This window comes from Somniosus microcephalus, unplaced genomic scaffold (genome assembly GCF_052327205.1).
Source record: "Somniosus microcephalus isolate GS21.2 unplaced genomic scaffold, FLI_Smic_1.0 scaffold33, whole genome shotgun sequence".
Lineage (NCBI taxonomy): Eukaryota > Metazoa > Chordata > Chondrichthyes > Squaliformes > Somniosidae > Somniosus > Somniosus microcephalus.
Genome location: NW_028225220.1, coordinates 1278894 through 1292969, shown reverse-complemented (window position 1 = coordinate 1292969; position 14076 = coordinate 1278894). Strand labels below are relative to the sequence as shown.

The 14076-nt window shown below is 50.4% G+C and overlaps 1 pseudogene; it reads left to right on the top strand.

Moving 5' to 3' along the window:
• The first annotated feature begins 209 nt into the window (after nt 1-209).
• The window catches only part of LOC147083877 (poly(ADP-ribose) glycohydrolase-like), a 32698-nt pseudogene continuing 18831 nt past the window's right edge, over nt 210-14076 (top strand).

Sequence of the window (14076 nt, the reverse complement as noted above, 5' to 3'; positions counted from 1 at the left end):
GGAACTGAGAGACGCTCAGCAGACAACGTCGAAGAAAAATTAATTAACAAAAGAGAGACGTGCAGAAAGCCGCGGGGCGCCGCCATTATGAGTTAGAACGCTAAGAGCAGCATTGGCAGCAGGGGGAAGAAGAAAAGCGCGGGAGGCGCCATTTTAACCCATTGGGGAAGAAGGAAAAGCGCAGGAGGCGCCATTTTAAACCACCCAAGATGCCGAAGAGTGGCAGCATCATTGCTTTTGACAACGAAGTAGAAGACTGGACCACGTATGTGGAAAGAATTGAAGTGTACTGCAAGGCAAATGAGGTGGCCGATGGAAAGAAGGCATCGGTATTATTGAATTTGATGGGTGCGAGAACATACGGCCTATTGCGGAATTTAATTACCCCAGCTAAACCAATGGAGAAAAGTTTTGATGAGATTGTCAATATCTTACAAGAACATCTAAACCCTACGCTGCTGCTGATAGCAGAAAGATTCAAGTTCCATAAACGAAACCAGCACAAAGACGAGAGTAATGCTGACTATCTTACGGAACTATGCAAGTTATCAAAACACTGCCAGTTCGGAGCAGGACTGGCAGATACCTTAAGGGATAAGTTTGTCTGCGGGCTCCAGAGTGAAGGATCCCAGAAACGACTACTTTCGGAAAAGGACCTTACGCTAGAAAAGGCTTTCAGCGAAGCAGCAGCACGGGGAGCTGCGGAAATACAACATAAACCACAAGAGTATAGCGCTAATGAAATGGCATATGGAGCAGAAAAGTGCTATCGCTGTGGCAGAACAACCCATGACCAGAAGGATTGCTGGTTTAAGGACAAAGTATGCAGGCAATGTGGAAAATTGTGACACATAGCACAAGTCTGCAGGTCAGGAAAGAAAACCAACACTAAAAGAACTACTAAGGAAAAGTACAATAAAGTACAAAAGATGACGGACGGTAGTTCGGAAGATCAGAAGAGTGATAATGACTCTGGGAGCAGAAGACTAATTGTTTAAAGTTACACAACGTGATCGCAAAGGAGGATCACCGAACCATTTGGGTCACCCACATGATAGCAGTGTCCCAAGTAAAGATGGAATTGGACACAGGATCAGCCCTAACAGTCATGAATCGACGAGACTACGAGCGGCTATTCTCACACATTCCCTTGAAGGATACTTCCATTGTCCTGAAGACATATACGGGGCAAAAAGTCTACCCCAGAGGAAAAATAAGGGTGCCTGTTAAATACAACGACAAGGAAACACAGGAACTGTATCTGTATATAGTACAAGATGGAGGACCACCATTATTGGGACGTGAATGGATCCGAAAAATACAATTGGATTGGCATTCCATTTAGGCGCTAACTGTGGCTGACAAAAAGGATGACGACGTCACACCTGGACGACTGTCAAAAATTCTAACTGACGTGAAAGAGGTGTTCCAGCAAGGACTTGGGACTCTAAAAGGCATAACGGCAACGATAAAAATGGAAGATAAAGCAAACCCAAAATTTTTTAAGGCCGAATGCGATCCGCCCAGCCATCGAAGCAGAGCTGGAGAGTCTGGAGCATTCGGGTGTGCTGTCCAAGGTGGACTGGAGGGAGTGGGCCACACCCATCGTTCCTGTAATGAAGAAGTCATTGAGCAGCAGGCCTGGGGAACTGAAGAAGGTTCGCATCTGTGGGGACTTTAAGGTAACTGTGAACCCAGTCCTTCACACAGTACAATTTCCACTTCCACGGATGGAAGATATTTTCGCCTCACTATCTGGAGGGAAATGCTTTACGAAGATTGATCTGGCCCAAGCGTATCTACAAATGGAGGTAGAAGAAGCATCTAGGAAATACCTCACGATAAACACTCACAAAGGCCTTTACCAGTACAACCGACTGGTATTCGGAGTCGCATCAGCTCTGGCTATTTGGCAGAGGGTGATGGAACAAGTCCTGCAAGGGATCCCGGGGACCCAGTGTTATTTGGACGACATCCTGGTTACGGGTGGAAATGACAGTGAACACCTTGCCAACCTGGAGCAGGTGCTCACTAGATTGCAAGAATATGGGCTACGAGCCAACCACCCCAAATGCGAGTTTTTCAGGAAACAAATCTCGTATTGTGGTCACGTGATTGATGAAGAGGGGTTACATAAGTCCCCAGACAAGATTGAGGCAGTAGTCAAGGCTCCAGCACCGGAAAATGTGTCACAACTGAGGTCGTTCCTCGGGCTGGTGAACTACTACCATAAGCTCTTGCCAAACTTGTCTACAATTCTGCACCCGCTGAACGCCCTGCTGCAAACTGGAGGAGCATGGAAATGGAGTGATGAGTGTAAGCGTGCCTTTCAGAAATGTAAATGCCTAATCACCGCAAAAGATGTATTGGCCCACTACAATCCATCACTACCGATTAGGTTGGCATGTGATGCGTCTCCCTACGGAATTGGAGCGGTGCTGTCGCACAAATTCCTTGACGGTTCAGAGAGGCCAATAGCCTTTGCGTCACGCTCGTTAACTTCAGCCGAGCGTAACTATGCCCAGATTGACAGGGAGGCCCTTAGCCTGGTGTGGGGGGTGAAGAAGTTCAATCACTATCTGCATGGGCAGAAATTCACCTTACTGACTGATCACCAGCCTCTTGTCTCCATGTTTAACCAAAAGAAGGGCGTTCCGGTGATGACGACGCAACGGCTGCAAAGATGGTCCATTTTTCTAGGGGCTCATCAATACGACATAGAGTACAAGGGCACGAAACAGCATGGAAACGTTGATGGACTGTCGCGCCTGCCACTGCCTATGGTGGAGGAAGCACCTGCAGTGGACCCTGTTGAGATATTCCATTCAACCATAGTCGAATGTCTACCTGTTACAAACTCAAGTATAGAAAAGGAAACCAGAAATGACCCGACACTCTCTCGGGTCTATGATTTAACGGTGAAGGGTTGGCCAGCACATGGCGACTCACTGTTGCCAGCATTCTCGCCAAGGAGAGAACAGCTGTCAGTGTGCCGGGGGACCTTGATGTGTGGACCCGAGTGGTAATTCCACCTAAGTTGAGAAAAAGAGTGCTCAATGAACTTCATGAGGGTTATCTGGGAGGGGTGAAAATGAAGAGCGTAGCCAAGGCGTTTGTGTGGTGGCCGGGAATCGATAAAGAAATCGAAGAAATGACCAAGAGATGCACAGGATGCCAGAAGGTCCAAAACGCTCCACCACAGGCCCCGCTACACCCATGGGAGTGGCCCTCATCTCCATGGCAACGGGTACACATTGATTTTGCTGGTCGATTTATGGACTCAATGTTTTTAATCGCCGTGGATGCATATTCGAAATGGCCAGAGGTCATCAAAATGTCCTCCACCACCATGGAGAAAACTGTTGCAGTCCAACGGACCATCTTCGCCAGGACTGTCTTGCCAGAACAGATTTGCTCCGACAATGGGCCACAGCTTATGTCCGAGGATTTCTGGAGGTTTTTGAGGAATAATGGGGTAAAGCATTACCCATCCGCCCCATATCATCCAGCCTCAAATGGATTGGCTGAGACGTTTGTTCAAACCTTTAAAAAAGCAATAAAGGCGATGTATAACGACAACCTACCACTGCAACACAAGGTGGATAATTTCTTGTTTGCTTACCAAAATGCGACACATGCAGTCACCAACCAAACTCCAGCCATGATGTTCGTTAACCACGGGTTAAGATGTTGCCTGGACTTGCTCAAACCAAACATAAGACGAGAGGTTGAGAATAAGCAATTCCAGCACATCAATGAAAAGCCAACCAGGAACTTCAAGATAGGGCAACCAGTCTTGGCCCGCAATTACCGAATGGAAAAATGGCAGCCAGGAACGATATGCACATGGCAGGGACCACTAATGTACACAGTGGACGTTGGAGAGAGCATCCTGAGACGCCATGCTGACCAGATTCTAGAGTCACAGGAACAAGTCAAACCCATACCACGAGCAGGCACACCTGGTGATGAACCCGAAGTACAGATTGCGTCTACCTCAGAATCAGTGGTATTGGAAGCTGATGAACCAACCAATGACAATGACCCAGAATCGACTCCGCCGCAAGAACAGGATACTCGAGAAAGGTGCTATCCAGACAGGATCAGGAAGCCGCCTCAAAGACTGAATTTATAAATGATTACTTTCAGCTGATGTATATAGTACAAAGAAAATTGTAATTGTAATTAGTTATTATTCAATTGTTAAATGAATGTTTATCTAAAAGGGGAGGAATTGTTGTGTATGTACCTTTAACAGAGAACTGCTTTTATACTGCAGTACCAGCAGTGGCCACACCTGTATATAAAGCCGCAGCAGGCTTCTGTACTTTCAGTTTTAGCATACCCTCTGTTCAGTAATTACCTGTTATTACCATTCTCCTGCAGTCTGTGTGTTATTGATGCGTGGACACGATAGGTCTGATGTCCTCCACAGATAGGCTGCCAACACTTGGTCAGAACCTGCACAGGGACAATGATCACTGAGGCTGGGTATCATTGGGTGAGCACTGCCTGTGGAGCCCAAGTGAGAATTCAGTGACTTCCGGAGACAGAGAGAAGGGAAATTGTGGGGGGTCGGGGGTTGGAGGGGGGCGGGGGGTAAATATGTGGTCATTTATAATCCTTGGTCATTTCGTTTCTTGCCCAGTGCCTGCACAACAACGGCTGCTTTCCACCATCTGTTCCAATAAATGTTTCTCTTGTTTCCAGATCTATGTACAAGGTGACTAAGCTTCATATCACCTGTAAGGGCAGAATAGAAGAGGAACATGACATGCTGCAGGTAACAGAGGACTGGCAGATGCAAAGGTCTAACACCGCTCACAGTCCCACCACTTGTAGGAGATGTCCCACACCTCCCTCCGTGTATCGTTCCACACCGGCTTCAGCTGTCAGCTCAGTTCACTGGAGAGACGTATGTTTAAGACGTGTTAAAGTATCGTGCGGAGTGATTTTCAGCTTTGGCCTCAAGTTGGAAAGAGCCCATCTGGTCTGGACCCCCTTCCTGGAAGTATATGAATAAGAGCCTGCTCAACATCTCCACAGCACAGGCCCATGTTGCGGAAGGGCGAGTGCCATATATTGGTATGGGGAGCAAAGTGGAAGTACACCAGCAGCCAATCAGGAAACCCAATGGCAGACAGGACAACCCTTGTCATCTCGCTGCTCATGGTCACTGCCAGAAACGGGCCCTGACCGCTGGCCTGTGCAACATTACTGTACATTAGTGAAAGGCTCAGGAGAAGGGGTGAAGGAAGGAAACTGGAATCAAAATCTGCATTTAAAGCGGATACTAAATCTCGCAGATACAGCGGGGTGTAGCGTAGTTTTGCAGCCTGCTCGTGGGGTTGAAAGCCCATGCAAGTTATTTCATTCCCGTCACCTGGCTTGTGTAATTGCACCATGTTTACACTGACCCTGGATGTCAGAATTACCAATTGGACCTGACCAATGCATGGCCAAACTGGGAATTGCCTGTGGCACCACAACACAAGCATAAAATAATGGTTTGATCGAAGAAGGCCCTTCTGCCCCTTTGACCTCGCCCTCTGAGAATATAAATCCCACTGTTTCCCCATGGCAGTACCTAGCTGTTCTTCTCAATGAGTTCAGTGTCCTGGTCTCAGGCAGCCTTCCTGCCAACCCATCCGAACAGTTCATCACCTGCTGTGTAAAAACAGAAATCTTTGGTTGACTATACGACTCATTCATTGGCTGCGAGGCACTTTAGGACATGTTAGAGACATGATAGGTCATACATGCAAATTTTTAGAGGGAGGGACAGACAGAATTCTGGCCTCTTGCGCCTCCTCGATATTAATCGCTCCAAAATTTGTGGCCGTGCCTTCAGCTGCCGAGGGCCTGAGCTCTGGAATTCCCTCCCTAAACCTCTCCACCTCTCCGCCCCCCTTTCCTCCTTTAAGACGTTCCTCAAAACCTCCCTCTTTGACCGAGCTTTTGGTCACCTGCCGTACTTCGTCCTCATGTGGCTCGGGGTCAATCTTTGTCTGCTTTACACTCCTGTGAGGCACAGCGGGCCATTGTTACTACGTTAAAGGTCCTATAAAGGTACAAGTTGTTGTTGAGTTCCCATGTAGTACAGGAACCAGATGCTGAAACATGGTATTTTCCAATCTTACAAAGGATCCACATTGAAGTGCCATTCTCCAGGCTGGAGCGGTGCGTGGTGTGACCAGTGTGGGCTGGAGCGGTGCGCGGTGTGACCAGTGTGGGCTGGAGTGGTGCGCGGTGTAACCAGTGTGGGCTGGAGCGGTGCGCGGTGCGACCAGTGTGGGCTGGAGCGGTGCGCGGTTTGACCAGTGTGAGCTGGAGCGGTGCACGGTGCACAGTGTGGGCTGGAGCAGTGTGTGGTTTGACCAGTGTGGGCTGGAGCGGTGAGTGGTGTGACCAGTGTGGGCTGGAGCGGTGCGCGGTGTGACCAGTGTGGGCTGGAGCAGTGCGCGGTGTGACCAGTGTGGGCTGGAGCAGAGCACGGTGAGACCAGTGTGGGCAGGATCGGTGCGCGGTGTGACCAGTCTGGGCTGGAGCGGTGCGCGGTCTGACCAGTGTGGGCTGGAGCAGTGCGCGGTGTGACAATTGTGGGCGGGAGCATTGTGACCAGTGTGGGCTGGAGCAGTGCGCGGTGCACAGTGCGGGCTGGTGCAGTGCGCGGTGTGACTAGTGTGGGCTGGAGCAGTGCGTGGTGTGACCAGTGTGGGCTGGAGCAGTGCATGGTGCAGTGCACGGTGTGACCAATGTTGTCTGGAGCAGTACGCGGTGTGACCAGTGTGGGCGGGAGCAATGCGTGGAGCACAGTGCGGGCTGGTGCGGTGCGCGGTGTGACCAGTGTGGGCTGGAGCGGTGCACGGTGTGACCACTGCGGGCTGGAGCAGTGCGCGGTGTGACCAGTGCGGGCTGGAGCGGTGCGCGGTGTGACCAGTGCAGGCTGGAGCAGTGCACGGTGTGACCAGTGCGGGCTGGAGCAGTGCGCGGTGTGACCAGTGTGGGCTGGAGCGGTGCACGGTGTGACCAGTGTGGGCTGGAGCGGTGTGACCAGTGTGGGCTGGAGCAGTGCGCGGTGTGACCAGTGTGGGCTGGAGTGGTGCACGGTGTGACCAGTGTGGGCTGGAGCAGTGCGTGGTGTGACCAGTCTGGGCTGGAACGGTGCGCTGTGCGCGGTGTGACCAGTGTGGGCTGGAGTGGTGCGCGGTATGACCAGTGTGGGCTGGAGCGGTGCACGGTGTGACCAGTGTGGGCTGGAGCGGTGCGCGGTGTGACCAGTGCGGGCTGGAGCAGTGCGCAGTGTGACAGTGTGGGCTGGAGCATTGCGCGGTGTGACTAGTGTGGGCTGGAGCAGTGCGCGGTGTGACCAGTGTGGGCTGGAGTGGTGCACGGTGTGACCAGTGCGGGCTGGAGCAGTGTGCGGTGTGACCAGTGTGCCTGTTGATTCCAGGAGGATTTTGCTGCAGCGTTGGTGGGAGGTGGAGTTCTTGGCTCTGGACTTGTCCAGGAGGAAATCCGATTTCTCATTAACACGGAGCTGATCGTGGCACGTCTCTTCACCGAGAAGATGCTGGAAAACGAATGTCTGGTTATTACCTGTGAGGTTTCAGCTCTGTTAACTCAGTTACTTTGCGCTGCAAGCGGCAGCGAGCCTCCTGGTTAAATAGTTCGGATTCGGGAGAGCTCAGGGTCTGATGGAATAGACAGTCAGCATTTGGAAGGGAGGAAAGCCGGGTTGATGCTTGGATGAGGGTCCATCGTCTGCACTGCTTCTGGTGAACCTCCCATTCGGAACATTCTCAGCATTCCCAGTTCTTTCTCCATGGGTGTAATTCGGGATCTGCTTGGATTTATTGGGATTTACTGCCCGGTTCAGATGGATTTTTTTAAATAATGGTTCAGGCAGACGCAGCTCCCAAACTCTGAAACTGCGCTAAGCAAACGCTCGCTGCCTGAAGGAACACTAGCAAACGTGTGAGAGAAAAGCTGGGAGTTTCTCAATGCGTAGCTGCACTCTCCCTCCCTCCCCCTCGCTACTTGTCTCCCTGCCTTTAAAAAATCTCCTCCAAACCTGCCGTTTTGCCCATGGTTTTCCTGTACCATCTCCAGTGCCGTGTGACGGTTGCTGCATTAATGGTGCTGTAGAAAATGTACCATTTACAGGGTTTATTTATGTTCATTCCCATAAGAACATAAGAAATAAGAGCAGGAGTCGGCCACTCGGCCTCTCGAGCCTGCTCCGCCATTCAATAAGGTCATGGCTGATCATCGACCTCAAGTCCACTTTCCCGCCCGATCTCCATCGCCCTTGATTCCCCTAGAGTCCAAAAATCTATTTGTCTCAGCCTTGAATATTCTCAATGACTCAACAACCACTGCCCTCTGGGGCAGAGAATTCCAAACATTCACAACACTCCCATGTGAAGAAATTCCTCCTCGTCTCAGTCTAAAAAGGCCGGCCCCTTATCCTGAGACTATGGCCCCTAGTTCTAGACACTCCAGCCAGGGGAAACAACCTCTCAGCATCTACCCTGTCAATCCCCCTCAGAATCGTGTATGTTTCAATGAGATCACCTCTCATTCTTCTAAGCTCCAGAGAGTATCGGCCCATTCTACACAATCTCTCCTCATAGGACATCCCAGGAATCAATCTAATGAATCTTCGCTGCACCGTCGCCAAGGCAAATATATCCTTCCTCAGATAAAGAGACCAAAACTATGCGCAGTACGCCGGGTGTGGTCTCACCAAGGCCCTGTACAATTGTAGCAAGACATCCTTACTCTTATACTCCAACCCCTTGCAATAAAGGCCAACATGCCATTTGCCTTCCTTATTGCTTGCTATACCTGCGTGCTAGCTTTATGTGTTTCCTGTACGAGGACACCTAAATCTCTCTGAACACCAACATTTAATAGTTTCTCACAATTTAAAAAATATTGGCCTAGAAATTAGCTATAGCCCCGCCAGCTCGCTGGCGGCCAGAATTTACCGCTGGGCGAGGAGCCACTCGCGCCCAGCCGATATTCAGTTTCAGCGCCCAAAGTCGAGGACGGCCGCTGTTCAAGAGTGTGGCCGCCCCCGCTTGGGGCGCTGAAACTGAATATCGGCGTGCTACTGGCTGCAGCGCCACCCGCAGCGGAGCGGCAGGCTGCGGTACTGCAGGCCTTCCTCCCTCTCTTAAGGAGGAGGTGCCTGCAGCAGCCGGAGCCCCGATCGGGAGTGCCGGCAAAAGAGCCCGGCACAACGGAGAAGTGCCGGGCTCCCGGAAGCCAGCCGGCAATGCCGCGGGGGGGGGGGTGTGGAGGAGGCCGGGGAAGGAGGTGTGGGCAGGCGGCCGCCGAAAAAGCGTCCGGCCGCACCTCCACCTTAAAGCGCCCCACTAAGGCTGCTGTACGGACCCGGTCTCCGAAAGTTATTAGCGGCCGCCACGGAAGAGGCGGCCGCTACAGAAGATGGGGATCAGGCCGGTGTCGGGGCGGAACCGGGGCGCTGCGCACACCGATGACGTCATCGGTGGCGGCGCAGCGCTAACGGCTACCGCCGCAATTAGCGCGTCAATGAAGCTCGCCCGAAGTTTGCAGACTGGCGCAGAAGCCCTCTTTGGGCGGTAACTGGGCGCAAAGCCCACTGAATTTCTAGGCCATTATTTTTCTATTCTTCCTACCAAAGTGAATTACCTCACATTTCCCCACATTAGACTCCATCTGTCACCTTATTGTCCAATCACGTAACCTGTTGGGATGTGGGCGTCGCTGGCAAGTCCACCATTTACTGTCCATCCCCAGTCACCCTGCACAACCGAGGGGCTCACTGGGCCACTTCGGAGGGCAGTTAAGAGTCAGCCAGGTTGGTGTGGGACTGGAGTAACATATAGGCCCAGACCGGGTAAGGACAGCTGATTTCCTTCCCTAAAGGACATTAGTGAACCAGTTGGGTTTGTACGACAATCCGACAGCGTCACGGTCACTTTTACTGAGACCAGCTTTTTACTTCCAGATTTTTTTAACTGAATTCAAATTCTGAAACTGCCCTGGTGGGATTTGAACTGGCTCTACTCTGGATTAACTAGTCCAGTGTCATAACCACCACACCACCCCTGCTGGAAGTGTGCGGGTGTCTGGACAGTGGCTTCGAACTGGATTGGGCTCAGTTCAGATAGCGTGCCGATACTCACTGATGGTACTCATACCTAAAGAATGGTCGATTGGACGAGGTATTGGAGGGCCAGTGCCCCCCCTGTAAAACTGTCCCCACCACGGGCAGCATCTTCAGGAGAGATGGGGAGGTGGCTCTAACTCACAAGGAAGGCTGGGGAAACGGATGGGCCAGTTAATCCCCGGGAGTCTCCCATCCATCAGCGAGCATGGAGGGGCAGATTTCCAGTCTCATCCCCTGGTGCAGGCCGGGTGACAATCTGAGACTCGGAACACAAAGAGGGGAGAAACAGAACCAGTGCGCGGAGGAAGAGAGCAGACAATGAGAGTGATCGAATGCTGAGAGATTCCACTGATCCCAATCATCTGATTTCCAGGAGCTCAGCGTTACAGTGAATATAATGGATACAGTGACTCGTACAGATGGGCCAGATTTTACAATGATGAGACGCCAAGGTGAGTGACATCCCATTCAGGTAGAGAATATGGTGCTTGGGTGTAGGGGGCTATCGTAACCATGGCTGCTCAAAGTGGAGATCTGGAGCCCTCTGTCCTGTCGATGCTTAGAGCAACAATTTGCCTGAAATAGTGATTATCAGAATTGGCCATCTGAGCGCTTTTAGTACTCCCGCTGTTGATGGTGACCTTGAACAAAAACCACCCGTGTTCCAGCTCGGCTCACTTGGAAGCACTCTCGTCTCGGACTCCAAAGGCTGTGGGCTCAGGCCTCGATGCAGGACGAGGGCACATAGTCTAGGCTGCCCGAGGTGCCACCTGCCTTTTGAAGTGGATGTTAAAGATCCCGTGTCATCATTGTAGAACAGCGGGAAGTTCTCCCAGTATCCTGGCCAACACACCTCCCTCAACTAACACCCCCAAAAATGGATTAACTGGTTATTCACCTGATTGCTGTTTGTGTGATCTTGCTTTGTACGGATTAGCTGCTGTGTTTGCCCATATAACAGTGACTTCAATGTATTTCATTGAGTGTGAAGTGCTCTAGGACATTTCTGAGATGATATGAGGTGTTGCGTCATGGCGATTCCGCCTGACCGCCTGGGCCCCTGAAGGTGTTGGGACTCCAGCTGAACACAAAGTGCAGATCTGGATACCCTCTTCTTTTGGAATGGGATTATGTATCTCCGGCTTTGATTTGAGTTGTAGAACAGAAAGAAAGTGAGTGGGGAAGAGTGCAGGAAGTGGGTCTCTGAGCGCCCACTTTATAGAACTTAAAAAAAAAATTATTTTGGGGGCAAGTTATCAAAAGACTCTCCAAACTTGAGCTATTTGCATGGGGAGAAGTGCTGATTGAGAGACAAGGTCAGGCAGGTTTGAATTATGTGAAGAATGCAAGATAATTGCAGAAGACACAAGACCTAAATTAAAGCTCATGGAATTGAAGGCAAATTACTGACCTAGTGAGGAGATTGGTTCTGCGGTGGAAGACAGGGAGCAGGGATAATGGGCGTGTACTCGAGTTGGAAGGAAGTGACTAGTGGTGTCCCACAAGGATCTGAGCTGGGGCCTCAACTATTCACTATATTTATTAACACATTAGAGAGCCGTACATCCAAGTTTGCCGATGACACAGATTGGTGGTATAGTAAGTCGTGTAGACAGGAGCATAAAATTACAAAGAGCCATTGAGAGATTCAGTGAGTGGGCAAAACCCTGGCAGATGGATTTCAACCCAGGTAAGTGTGAGGTCATCCATTTTGGGCCAAGAAAGGATGGATCTGAGTATTCTCTAAATGGTGAAAAGCTGGGAACAGCGGAGGGCCCAAGAGATTTAGGGCTCCGTGTACACAGATCACTAAAATGTAGTCAGGTACAAAAAATAATCAAAAGGCAAATGGAATGTTAGCCTTTATATCGAGAGGGGTAGAATTTTTTTAAATTCGTTCATGGGATGTGGGCGTCGCTGGCAAGGACAGCATTTATTGCCCATCTCTAGTTGCCCTTGAGAAGGTGGTGGTGAGCCGCCTTCTTGAACCGCTGCAGTCCGTGTGGTGATGGTACTCCCACAGTGCTGTTAGTGAGGGAGTTCCAGGATTTTGACCCAACAACGATGAAGGAACGGCCGATATACTTCCAGGTCAGGATGATGTGTGACTTGGAGGGGAACTTGGAGATGGTGGTGTTCCCATGCGCCTGCTGCCCTTGTCCTTCTAGGTGGCAGAGGTCACGGGTTTGGGAGGTGCTGCCGAAGAAGCCTTGGCGAGTTGCTGCAGTGCATCTTGGAGATGGTACACACTGCAGCCACGGTACGCCTGTGGTGGAGGGAGTGAAAGTTTAAGGTGGTGGATGGAGTGTCAATCAAGCGGGCTGCTTTGACCTGGATGGTGTCGAGCTTCTTGAGTGTTATTGGAGCTGCAAGTGGAGAGTATTCCATCACACTCCTTACTTGTGCCTTGTAGATGGTGGAAAGGCTTTGGGGAGTCAGGAGGTGAGACATTCGCTGCAGAATACCCAGCCTCTGACCTGCTCTTGCTGCCACATATTTATGTGTCTGGTCCAGTTAAGTTTCTGGTCAATGGTGACCCCCAGGATGTTGATGCTGGGGGATTCGGCGATGGTAATGCCATTGAATGTCGAGGGGCGGTGGTTAGACTCTCGCTTGTTGGAGATGGTCATTGCCTGGCACTTGTGTGGCACGAATGTTACCTGCCACTTATCAGCCCAAGCCTGAATGTTGTCCAGATCGTGCTACATGGGGGCATGGACTGGTTCATTATCTGAGGAGTTGCGAATGGAACTGAACACTGTGCAGTCATCAGCAAACATCCCCATTTCTGACCTTATGATGGAGGGAAGGTCATTGATGAAACAGCTGAAGATGGTTGGGCCTCAGACACTGCCCCGAGGAAGTTCTGTTACAGAAGGTTAGAGGCTAAAGTCAGAGAAACGCGAGCTGATGTCTCCAGTAACTCACTCCCGGGTATCCATTATTGTATATATAAACCCCCGAACCCCTCAATTAGAATCCAGCCTGTAACTCACTCCCGGGTATCTGTTATTCTATATATAAACCCCCGAACCCCTCGATTAGATTCCAGCCTGTAACTCACTCCCAGGTATCTGTTATTCTATATATAATCCCCCCCGAACCCCTCGATTAGATTCCAGCCTGTAACTCACTCCCGGGTATCTGTTATTCTATATATAAACCCCCGAACCCCTCGATTAGATTCCAGCCTGTAACTCACTCCCGGGTATCTGTTATTCTATATATAAACCCCGAACCCCTTGATTAGATTCCAGCCTGTAACTCACTCCCGGGTATCTGTTATTCTATATATAAACCCCCGAACCCCTCGATTAGATTCCAGCCTGTAACTCACTACCGGGTATCCATTATTCTATATATAAACCACCAAACCCCTTGATTAGATTCCAGCCTGTAACTCACTCCCGGGTATCCGTTATTCTATATATAAACCCCCGAACCCCTTGATTAGATTCCAGCCTGTAACTCACTCCCGGGTATCCGTTATTCTATATATAAACCCCCTGTAGGACAGAACTGAATAAGGTAGAAAATTGCGTTAGACTAATATCCTGGCAATACACTCGGCATCAGTGAGAAATTTCAGGGTTTTACCTTGTTAGAAAATGCCGCTGATGTTGGTCACTGCTCCAGTGAGGGAGGCACCACCTTCAGGAGAGTGGGCAGAGACAACCTGTCTGTGAAAGGGCAGATTGTACATGGTCTGTGAAAAGAAAGTGTCTGAAGGGGCATTTGCTGTCCGTAGTTTCATTTGTTCTGGTGGATTGCCAATATTTCAGTTGCTCTGGGAATTAAGTTTATTTTCACTATCTAAATAAATCACCAACCGTGCCACATTAATACCTTGGGGAGGGGGGAGTGAATATTCGGGGTCTTTGCAAACAGAAATATTCATCCCATTTCCATTTTTC